Source organism: Urocampus carinirostris, chromosome 12 (assembly GCF_059441175.1).
Source record: "Urocampus carinirostris isolate Australia breed hairy pipefish chromosome 12, RoL_Ucar_1.0, whole genome shotgun sequence".
Taxonomy (NCBI): Eukaryota; Metazoa; Chordata; class Actinopteri; order Syngnathiformes; family Syngnathidae; genus Urocampus; species Urocampus carinirostris.
In genome coordinates this window covers 19710162-19722470 of record NC_142360.1, presented here as the reverse complement: position 1 = coordinate 19722470, position 12309 = coordinate 19710162, and the positions used below count along the sequence as shown (strand labels likewise).

Here is a 12309-nt window from a genome sequence, read left to right as displayed (position 1 = left end):
AGTCATACTCTGTATAAATCTGTCCTTTATGTGGAGAGTAGAAAGCGCCTTCTGAAAGAAAACCATAAAATAACTCAATTCTATAGAGTAAGGGGACAGGAACCTATTTATGGCCATATATGGCTCTTTTCATGAGTGCATGTGGTTCGAAGATAACAGGTAATTCATGCTATAGACAACAACATTGGCTTGATTATTACATTATTGTATTTTGATAAAATTCCCCCTTTAACGTCCCACCTAGCAACAACGAGATGTGTTACGAAGTTCCTCTTTGATGAAGATGTTAGCCAAGTCTTTACGTCCTCTGCTGTAGAGTGATGATGGATTCTGGTAGGCCTGATACGAGGACCACAGGATGCAGGGTGTTGAGGCAGAGGTTGACTCCTGGTGGCTTGAGGCCTATGTGAGGTCACTGGCTTTGTCCCACTGGTTTGGCAGCTAGCTTGATCAAGCTTGGCTGCTGACTCGGCAAGGCTCTCTGGCTACCAGTTTAGCTGAGGTATTTGGTCCAGTTCTTCTTGTTAGGTGCTAACAGTTAGGATATCACCTCTTACCTTCCTTCTGGCCAAATTCAGACTGCCCTTGCGAGGTGAGACATGTACCAGCTCTGGGTTCCGGTCTCCTGGGAGGGGCGGAGCCCCTGTGGGGGAGTTATCACAGCAACATTAGATGCGCTAATGCAAGCTAACGCCCCCCAACCTGCCGTTCCACCAGTATCAGTCATGAAACATATCTACATATGTGATTGACTTCAAACACAGTATTCACTTCACATGTCTTGCAATTTTGATCATTTTCTGACATTGAGAAACAGAATTCTCAACAATCTTAAGTAACTGCGGGAGGGAGACAAGTTTGAAATAGTTATATTTGTTGATATGAGACACGGGTTCTGGAATTTGTATTCATTCATAAATTTATCAAATCATCTAACCTCACACAGTGAAATAAAATTCGCGGAAAAATTAGCTTTTGTCTGGAGAGCGGGTTTGGCGATTTATATGAATTTGCTCTTAAAATATATGTTGTGGCTATCTTAAGAAACATCTAAATATTTTGCTATTATGGCTCTTTGGGTTAAAAAGGCTGCTGGCCCCTGCTTTATATATATTTGTGGAAAGATATAAAAAATTTTGCGATCACCTTTAAACCTTAATAAACTTAAGCAGTTTTGTCTGAAACAATGGGCAACTATTGCTGCTTTGTGATGTTCTTGTTGTAAAAAGAGATTGTACAAAGTATTCACTCAAAGAGGGCCTGTATATTTTGCAACACATACGTTTCAAAGTTTTAATTTGTTAGCTCGTTATAAGATGTTGAATTATGAATGTGTCTCACTAGTCCTTGATTCTAAGAAACTATTTTGAGTTTTTATCAATACATTTGAAGCCTGGATTATATATGACATCAAAAAGTTCTAGGGGGTTCAATAGTTTTGCAAGGCGCTGTAGTTATGTTATAGGTATATTTCACAAATGTGAATTGTGCTGTGAATTAAATGAGACCAAAATTGCTCTTCAATCTGCATTTAATAGCAGGGTGAGAGAAATCACTCGCAACGAGTCAGACTCTGCTGGATGATATATATGATCACGTTTCAGGAATCATTCGCGTATTCGATGTGGGATACATCCGTCATGTTCAATCACAAAATACCATAACGGCAAGTGGATTTTACTTTATCTCCATTGTTCCTCATATCTGTTTCTTTACCTTGATGAAACGGCTCTGCAGTTGATAATGTGCTGACTCCCGCGCTGACGAACGTTGCCATTTTTCAAGGTGCGAGTTGTGTCACCAAGCCGAAGATGGAGTACTCGCCTCGTCCCTCCCTGTCTGGTGGGCAGAACTCGTGCTGAAAGGTGAAAATCCGCGGAGTAGCGACAACCCCTCATAAAGGCCCCTACGTTCAAACTTACCTTGAGGTGACCTCCTTACCGACTAAGAGCATACGACTGTGACAAAATACCAACTTTATATCTACAAATAAAAGCAAAGAACACAAAATGGCAGTTGAATGAATGGTATTTATTGTCATTATACAAAAGTACAACAAAATTGGAGTGTAAGAAAACCATTCAGAGAGAGGCCGGCTACCTGCACGCGAGCTATAGGTATCCTAAAAATGTCCCAGGTCTCAGTGATGATTAAAATACAACCATGCCGAATGTAACAGTTTCCTCCAGTTGTGGTTCCAGGCCATCCCTTTTATGGGTAATGAATCTGGTGTTGGTGAGATACTGGCTCGAGTGGGGTGTGAGTTTGCACTCTTTTGACTTTCCCCAGAGTCTGTTTAAATAGATGAATTTCATTCCAAAGTAACAAGCTGCTAAAATACTAGCTGCAGCTGCAGCTGTTCTTTGCAGTTTGTTTTGGGTAGACACAGTACGATACAGTATAGTATAGTAATCCTCACTACTACCATTTAGGTATCGCTGGTTTACTACTTGGGATTTTGAATTGTCTTTACTACCATTGAAATCAACGTATTGTGCACTGTGTTACGAGAAGACAGTACACAGCAAATGCGATCATGGAGGCACATTGTGGAAGGCTTTGTGTGTTGGGTGGGCGTGAATGTCTGTGTGCCTGACTGTGATAGGCTGGTGTATGCTGTCAATCAAACAGCGCGGCAGGCGCACAGGTTTATTTGGCCCCCAAAACAAACTGGGAACACTGTGACAGCTCTTAGCGGCTCGTTACATTGAATATAAATTCATCAATTCAATCAGACTCTGAGGATAGTCAGAAGAGTGCAAAGAATTGGTGATCACCAGCGGATGCTCTGTGGCTTGTAATCGTGTCCGGGAAGAGAGCCATAAGGCGTCGGTAGATAAGCAATAATGTTGCTACAGGTCCAGCCTACTGCGTCTGGGCTATGTAACAAGTCACCCCTGCCGAGCCTGTATCTCACCAGTGGCAGATCCATTACCCATGAAACGGATTACCTGGAGCTACAACTCATGGGAAACTGCAACATTTGGTACAGTTATATTTTAACCATTACGGAGAACTGACTCAATTCATGGATAACCGATGCAGCCGCTCTCTAAATCCTGTTTTACTCTGAAAGAAGAAGCCCTTCCAATTACGTTGTAATCTTCTACAACCCCTATCGAATCATCAGTCTTGGACAAGTACTTACTCTGACATTTTATTCTCTAGAGCAAACTCAGATAAAAAGCATGAAAAAATAAAAAAATAAATAAAAAGTGAAAGTCCTTGGCATTCAGAATCACTAAAATAAAAGAATTTTTAAAAATGTTGTAATGGTCGGTAAATACTACTTTTATAGACCAAGCACAGGAAAATAATTATAAAATCACTCTATTTTGAGGAAAAACATATGGAATCATGAATGATTTGTGACTCATTACTGAAGATAACCTTCATCCAGTCATCCACAGTCCATGATAGCCTCTCATTACCCCATTGCAGTCTTGTTCTTTTCTGTTTAAGCATCAACAATGGTTTCCTTTAGGCGATTTTGCACAGTTCTGTCAAATACATTGACTCCAACTTCCTCCCGATTCCTCTTCATTTGTCTTGTTGTGCAATTTGTGTTTTAAAGACATATGGCCTTTGGTTGTTTGTATTGACGCCTACATGTCTTTCTTGGCCTACCAGTACGCTTGAATTTAACAACCTTCTCATGCTGTTTGCACAATGTCTAATATCTTATATAGCCCATATCTTTGGCAACCATACAAGTAGAGTTACCTACTTCAAGAAGGTTGACAATCCTGACTTTGGTCTCAAGAGACATCTGTCTTATTGGATCAATGATTCTTACCAACCCACTTAGTCCAGGAGCTCTCCAAGGTGTGATAACTGCACTGTTTTTAACTGCTGACTAACAAGCAGACTTAATCTAAGCCAGGTGCCCAAATAAGGAAAATAAATTGACGGGGTGTGTCCTTATTATCTACTCAAAGTTCACTGATTCCATTTCTTTCCCTCAGAATTTAGTGATTCCATAGTTATTTACCTGCACTTGCTCTGTAGAAGTAACATTTACTGACCATTTCAAAGTTTTTTCTGAATTTATTTTAGTGTTTCACTTTGGAATTACCTTACGATTGTTTCATGTTTGCGATCTGAATTTTTTTCTACAGTATAAAATTTCTGAGTGAGGCCTTTCCCAAAAATCGTGATTCCATACTTTTTCCTAGGGGTTGTATAATGACAGTAGGTACAATTCATTCAATTGCAATTCTGTGTTTGTGTTGTTATTTGTAGATCTATGGTTGGTATTTGGTTACAGTCTCTCATCTCATCTCATTAGCTGCACCGCTTATCCTCAGTAGGGTCGCAGAGGTGCTGGAGCCCATCCCAGCAATCATCGGGCAGTGGGCAGGGGACACCCTGAACTGGTTGCCAGACAATCGCAGGTCACACAGGGACAGACAACTCACTTGCTCAGTCAAACCTAGGGACAATTTGGACCGGCCAATCCACCTGAAATGCATGTCTTTGGAATGTGGGAGGAAACCGGAGTGTCCGGAGGAAACACCCACACAAGAACGGGGAGAACATGCAAACTCCAAACAGGAATGTTCGATCTTATGACTTCAGAACTGTGCCACACACACAGGAGGTTCCTAAGAAAAACTGTGCTGCACACGCACTAACCACTGCATCGCCGTGCTGGTTACAGTCATATACTATCAATCTGTAAGGACGTTATCCCAAAGTAAGCTTGACCTTTGGAGACTTTTATGAAGGGGGGTCACTACTTTGCGGCTTTTCACATTTAACGGGGGGTTCTGGTCCCCATTAACTGCGATAATCGAGGGATTACAGACACTCCAAACACAGGTCATGGAACTGAAGATGGAGTACCCAACTCTTCCCTCTCTGTCTGGTGGGTGACAAGGCTCCTCCCTGGAAAACCTTCACATTCTCCTAATGAGGTGATAAAGTGAAGGAATGAAGCATGAAAGCAGTCATACCGCCAAGGCCGACACGTCCCCCAGACGCCGCTCGCCAACCCGCAACCTTTCGGTGTCTCTGTGTTTCCTGGGCGAGAACAGCGGAAAGTGAAACCCCCGGGGGATGAGGCAATTGCAGACATGTTCCTGCAACGCATTTATCAGTCAAGGGTGGCGTGCCGGCGGCCCAGGTGCCCGACGCGATTAGGCCGAGGAACGGTAGTCAGGGAAGATTTGTGAAATCTTTGCCGCCATCCTACACTCTTGTCATTGTTAACGCTGCTCGCCGCCACGATTGACGTATCTTTGAGCTTTACAATACCGGAAAATACGCTCGCCCCGCCTCGTGCGTTCAAACAATAAAGAAAATGAAATATGGAACAAGAGCACGTCTTTCATTTCACCTGTCCGGCCGTGTAAACGTTTCGAATTTGGGAGATTCTTTTGTCACAAGGAGAAAGAAATAAAAATCCTTTGAGGTGGAAGAATAAGCAATCAAGCGGTGCGATTCCAGCAGTGTGGGAGAAAAGCTGATTTATTAGGAGTGAAATTAAAGGCGGGTTATTTGAGGAAACACGCTGTGTCAAAACGGTTTCCGCCTCTATTTTGCTGATTGGCTCTACAGTACAGTAGGTCGCTTAATTTCAAACAACGTATCCAAGAGAGACAGACCCTTTCAAGCGAATACATTAGGGTAGTATTTATATTCGAGATAAAGAAAAGGTCTGTAGGTTTAATTAGCGGGAAAACCAGAAGGAAATATTTTTGAAAAGCGGAATTTTAATGCGGCAAAGGCCAGAAAAGGATATAAAGACAATCAGGCTATTTTCCTCCCAAAGGTGCTTATTGTAATACTCAACAAGCTAAGTGGTGTCCAAACTTTTTTGTTACTGGACCTCGTATAGAAAGATCCAGAAGCTTATGCCAAATGTTCAGACTTGAGTAATTAAACATACTAAAATCAGTAAAAATCAGCAATCATATGTAACGACCAGAACATAATCAGGACCCATATGCGTAGCGTTAACCACAAGTTTATTGATAGAAAGAGGAAGATAACCGCCCGTGATCCGGTGCTCGCTGGACGCGGGAAGCAAGCCGCTCACACGATCGGATCGTGATCCGAAAACGGAAGTGTATCTTCCAGAGCGGGAGAAGGCGGTGTCAAGGATGGAAAAGACAGGTCGATAGCCGGGACAGGAGAGCAAAAACATGGTCGGGATCAAAAACGGGTCGTAAGTCGGGACGGGAGAGCAAATGTGGTCGTGGTCAAAAACAGGTCGAAACTGGAGACAAAACGAGGAGATCAGGAACGGACGGTGGAAAAACGGGTGCAATAAGCGGGACCGACGGGAGTCATGGTCAAAATGCACAGGTGATACTGATCAGTAATGATGACATCATATGCTGTATATTTTCCTTCTAACTCGCTCAACTGCTACATAACTATTTGGAGATCATTAGCTAAGGTTTTTTTAAAGTTTTTGTGTCTTGTTCCACAAATCAAAACCATAACAAGAAAATCTTGAGGAAAGCTGAGCATTTTTAAAAGTCTCCAGACCCGCCACCCGGACACATATTTGAACCCAATGTGCCCCGCGTCTCCAAACGTTTGCCCAACTTTGCTCACTTCTCAGCTTAAATCTAAATTACAAAACTCGAACAAAGTCAATTGACAGGGAATCTTGTTTAAAGTTGAGAATCCGACAAAATTTAGCTTTCAAGGGTCAAAAATAAGTTACTTAAAAATGTGATTTTTCATTCGTGCCAACCTGGCAACCCCGTCAGTATTTTATTTTAATGTGTGGGTTTTTTGAAAGATTAAATAAAAAGGAAAAGATGTGAGGAATTCTTGTGTGTATGTGTCGGTCCTGAGGGTAAGTGAAGCCATCCATTTTCTTCACCTCTTTTCCACACAGGAGTACTTTTACTGTTTGCCCCTTTTCCAACTGTGTCTAATTGGCTCAACCATCCCATTATATTTGCTCTGGACATGCCTATATTCAATCCCATAGCCCTCATTTTGACGTCTTTCTCTTTATCTTGGCTAGCTGCCACATTTTGAGATGTAGACATAATTACAAATACCCAAAGTGAACATTAACCATGTGTGGAAATCTCTTGTTTGCAGGACTGAGGTCGTTTAAATCGGAATTACCTTTTACCAAGGTCTAATATCCGTGCATCAAATAATTAAAAATTAATTGAAAAAAACTGTCTGGATAGACATTGGCAAGTGAAGGATTAGTTAGATAAGTCGGAAGATACAACTCCTTTTTGCCACGGGGGAGCGAAACAAGTAGTGCCAAGTACAAATTCCGAAACAACCTTAAATGTATAATTTAATGTCAATGTATGACCACTAGACGTCGCTCTTTTGCAGGGGTCCGAACCAGATACGGCTCTTTTCATGAAAACATCTGGCTCAAAATAAAAATGTGGACCCAACTAATTGTCTCTGTGACTTACTAATTTTAGAATACACTAGTGCCAAATTGCAGCTAAGCAATAATGGGCGCAGTTAGGTATACATATAGCACATTCTTAACTTAACCACAGTGTGCAGTCACGTTGATCAGTAACATACCCCATTTTTTTTGTACGTTTCTAAGGAATTTCATTTCATTGTAGAGGCACTCTAAGATGAAAACCCACAGAACAAACTGTAAACACCCTAAAAATGCCTGCCGAGCACATAGAGCAATTTGATCGTGTGAGCTGTAGGGGTGGGCGATTTCTGCATACATTGCGCGCTCCCCTCTCTCTTGCATGCCCCCACTGAGCTGAAGGGAAATTACGTCCGTAAACTTTTTGTGTAACGTGCCATGGCGCCCAATTGGCCCCGCCCATGTGGCACCAGCTGTGGCTCGTTAACAGATTGGCTTTCTGTCTATTTTGAGCTCAGCGCTGTCAAGCTTCCTTTGTCAGTCCGTCAACGAACTTCTGCCTCGCAAGATGTGGGTTTCATCTCGGTCCAGTCCCTGTTGGTATTTCCTGTACGGTATTGTTCCCATTTATTTTGTCCTACTTAATATCGGTTTTCAGTTTAGTTTCTGTCTATTTTGTCCTGTTTATTATTTTCTCCAGTTTTCATTCCCGTCTAGTTTGTTTTGTTTATTTTTGATATCCTGATTCATTACCTATCCTGTCTGTCCGGTCCTGTCCGGTATCGACCCCATCTGTCCGAAATCAACTCGGGCAATTGGAATCGCTCTCATTGGTCTCTGGCTTCTTGTCTTTCCACGCCAGACCGCTGCCTAGCGTACCAGTATAATAAAAGGCTTGTGTGAGAACGTCACGCGTTTGAGTCCTGATCCTGTTCTGGTTCATGACAGTGAGCCTAATGTTATATAAATTAAACGCCAATCTCTCAACAAACGAGTCATGAAAAAAATGCAGGTCTATACAATAGCATTTCTGCATATCGTTCAAAACAGTATTCTTTTTGGGAAGAATGAAGGTTGTTGTCACCACTAGGAGGCGCTAAATGATACAAAATGTCCCTTTAAATTGTGGCCATTTTTCAAAAACACGCCTAAGAATTACGTTGACACTAAGCAGACAGATGAACTGGGAACAACCGTTTCCATTCTATGAAATATACATCCCAAAAAAAAAAATCAGCATTTCACCAGATGATGGCAGTAGCCCCTTAGCCACATTGCCCTTGGCTTTCTGTGAGAATTTTAGCACCAAATCGGGATCTTTGACCTCACTATCGCCATCTGCCATGAGGCAATAGAATTGCTTGCCTCACTTTGTACCTACAGACGCTCAGTACAGTAATAAGTTACAGACGAGTTGCAACAATAATTCGAAATTCTGTGAGTTTTAAAATTAAAATCCCAAGTTTCAAGTTGAAAGGTTTTTACATCATTGTCACTATCGCCCAATCGTGTTGCTGTTTTTTGGAATTCCACACCATTTGTGGTGGATGTGCTTTTGAAACCGCAAAAATTGATTAAAAATACTGTTTGGAATTTCTCATCTAAGTTTTGGCCATTCCTCTGTTCTCCTGGCAAGTACAAAATCAATTCATGTCTTCTTTCCTTATGATGGGGTAATAATAGTCTGAGATAATAGGCTGTGCAATAACCTGTGCAGCCCGTTGAGACTCCTTGTGATTAAGGGCTATACAAATAAACATGACTTAACTTGACTTGACTTTAAAAAGGTTGGTGATCCCTGCTGTATGCACTATGAAACCAATAAATAACATGATTCAACATAATTTATGCAAATGTATTACTTCTAAAACAAGCATCAAACCGGTATTCCTTTGTACAGACCCGTTGCTCACAGCTTCAAGATGTTGTTGACCTCTGCCTTATGGCATATTTCCCTTGCTATCTCCAGCCCACTAAACCGAACCTTACCGAAAAAGATGGGCTGAACTGCAAAAATGGGATGCCTGCGGGGCAACTTCAGGCTGTGTTTAGAATGAGTATAAATAAGCTTCAAATGGAAGATGACATTCAGACCATGATGCAAGTGCTGAGGCCAAGCGTTGGGCCTTGGAGCGGGACCGAACCACAACCCAATTGATATTCCGGCTTGAGCGTCAGCTCCGGACGGCCGCAGCTCATAAATAATATGATAATGTCATATATCCGGTGCTGCTGAGGTTAGCTGTATGGCAGGAGGGGAAACAAAGCACTGAATTACGAGTGTGACCCCGATTGTGCGTGGAAAAGGGGTATCGGACCTACAGTGCCTTGCTAAAGTATTGGCGCGCCCAAGAACTTTTTGACATACTGGCATATTGGCCCGGGATCGAATCCGGCCGGCGAGACAACGCTGAGGGAAGCGCAAGAGAAAAACAAGCTGCAGGTTGAAATATGTCCACGTGATGTTTCCAAATGCAGGTGCCTCTCAAAAACGCTGTACTTGTATTTCTTTCTCTCTCTTATCCCTCTCTTTTCTTCTCTCACTCCCTATATCTTGCTCTTTCACTCTTCCTGTCTTGCTTTCTCTCTTTCTTTGTTCCTCTTTGTCTCTTTCTCTCTGTGTCTTTTTAACCATTATTTTGCTCTCTCTACCTTTTTCCTTTTCTCTTTCTCTCTATCTCTCTTGTGTTCCCCTTCTCTCTTACTCCCCTTCTCACTTTCTCTCTATTTATCCTTGGATTACTCTCTTTCTCTGTCTTTCTTTCCCACTCTCTCCCTATTTCTCTTTTTATCTCTTTTGAATCTCCTATTCTCTCTCTTTTATCTCGTTCTCTATTTCTCTCTTTCTCCCTTTCTTTCTTTGTCCCACCCTCCCTCCTTTTCTCTGCATCTCTTTCTCTCTTTTCTTTCTCTTTCTTTTTCTTTCTCTTTAGTCTACTACTCCGGCCCCCAAGAGAATGTATGTTCTATCGCGTGGCCCCTGAGTTAAAAGGAGTTTGACACCCCTGCTCTATAAGTTTTGTACATCTTGGAACATAAATAGTTGCCCATTCTTCCTTACAAACAGCTCAGGTTCCTTAGCTTGGCCTTTGGCTTTGATGCTTGGCCTTTTGTGTACTTTCTATGAAGTCACTATCTTTGATTTTTGCATTCCGGAGATGGAATATGAGCTTGCTCTGTCCACTCCACGCATCCGCCCGGTATTGCAGTACCTCCGGGAACGGTGCATTCGCAATGATCGCAGCAAGGCTTTAGGGCTAGGACCTTAGCTTGGCCTTTTGGCTGAGAGTAAGTGTCTCGGCTCCTAGGCTTTGTAGCGTATTATGAACTGACTGATAACGGATAATGGATAATGAATAACGAAGATAGATCAATAACCCTTAAAAACCCCAAAACCCCCCTCCTTAAGGTTTGATGATGATGATTTTCATATTCTTTTTTATTGCAGGGGGTGGGAACCAAAATGCTATGAAAGCGAAACTATTTTTATTTTTCATTTTTTTTAAGCGCGCCACTCCATATATTTTAAAACAAAATTCCACAAAACCGCCAAACCCGCTCTCCAGACAAAAGCTAATTATTCAAGCACATTTTATTTTAATGTCTGATGTTTCATTATTTGATCCAATCTATGAAATAATATTAATGCCAGATCCTGTGAACCAGATTAATATAAATATAACCTTTAAAATTTGTCTCCCTCCAGTAATTAATTAAGATTATTGAGGCTTGTTTTAAGGGTCATTTTTTTCCCGAAATAACGTTAAGTGGGAGCAAAGTTATTTAGTAAAAATGTCACAAAATACTGCAAACTAGGATATCAATGTATTTATCTTCAGTGCAGACAACGATGGGTGAGGAGGAGTATGCGTGCCCTGTGTACAGCTCCGCCCATTCCAACTGCTCACCCAATAAAATTGCTCTAGGTCAGGGGTGTCAAACTCATTTTAACTCGGGGGCCACACGATGAAACGAACATTCTGTCGGGGGCCGGACTAGTAGATTAAAGAGAAAGAAAAAGAGAGATAAAGAAATAAGAGAAAGAGGGAGGGAAAAGGAGAGAGGGCGGGACAAAGAAAGAAAAAGAGAGAGGGAGAGAGCGTGAGAAACAAAAGATTTAAAAGTTGTGAGAGGGGGGGGAAATAAAAGGAGAGGCACCTGGTTTTGGCAACAGCAAGTTGACATATTTCAACCTGCAGCTTGTTTTTCCCTTGCGCTTCTCTGAGTGTTGTCTCGCGGGCCTGTTTGACACCTGTGCTCTGGGTGCTTTTCTAGAACTTCTGGGTATTCAAAGTTTTTTATGTGGCTTTTCATCATAAAGTGTCTCAACAATGAACTTAGACTGTTCAATGGGTTCCCATATAACGGATTATTCAACGATTTACAGCCAAAACTGTCAGTCTGTTGGTGGGAGACCTTAACTGTAGTTAAAATTGTGACCTATAAAATTTACAACAGTCTGCATTGTATCGCAAGTGTGATAATCTTCTCTGTATGTTACAACATAACACAACACAACACAACATAACAACTAAACGCCTATTTTTACTTCTGAGCAATATGTATTCATGAAAAGAGCCATATATGGCTGGTGAGCCATAGGTCAATGACCCATGCTCTTAAGATTGAGGTTTGGACTTTGGCTTGGTCATTCTAACACCTTTATTATGATAGTTGTAAACCAATCCATTGTAGGTTTTGCTTCATGTTTCGTGTTTTGTCTTGTATGAAGGTGAAACTGCACCCCATTCTCAGGGTTATTGCAGACTCCAACAGATTTTTGGCCAGAATCACCCTGTATTTGGTTCCATCCGTCTTTCCATCAACTCAATCGATATTCCCAGTTCTCGCTGAAGAAAAGCAACCGCAGAGCATGATTCTGCCATCACCATGTTTAACAGTGGGGATGGTATTTTCAGGGTTATGTAGATTATTACTCTTATGCGAAACATTACACTTTTTTTCTCCCCATTCTTCCAGGCAAATTT

General features: G+C 41.7%; 1 pseudogene; it reads left to right on the top strand.

Moving 5' to 3' along the window:
- The first annotated feature begins 10398 nt into the window (after positions 1 to 10398).
- Positions 10399 to 10555, top strand: LOC148355200 (U2 spliceosomal RNA; annotated as a pseudogene).
- The last annotated feature ends 1754 nt before the right edge of the window (positions 10556 to 12309 follow it).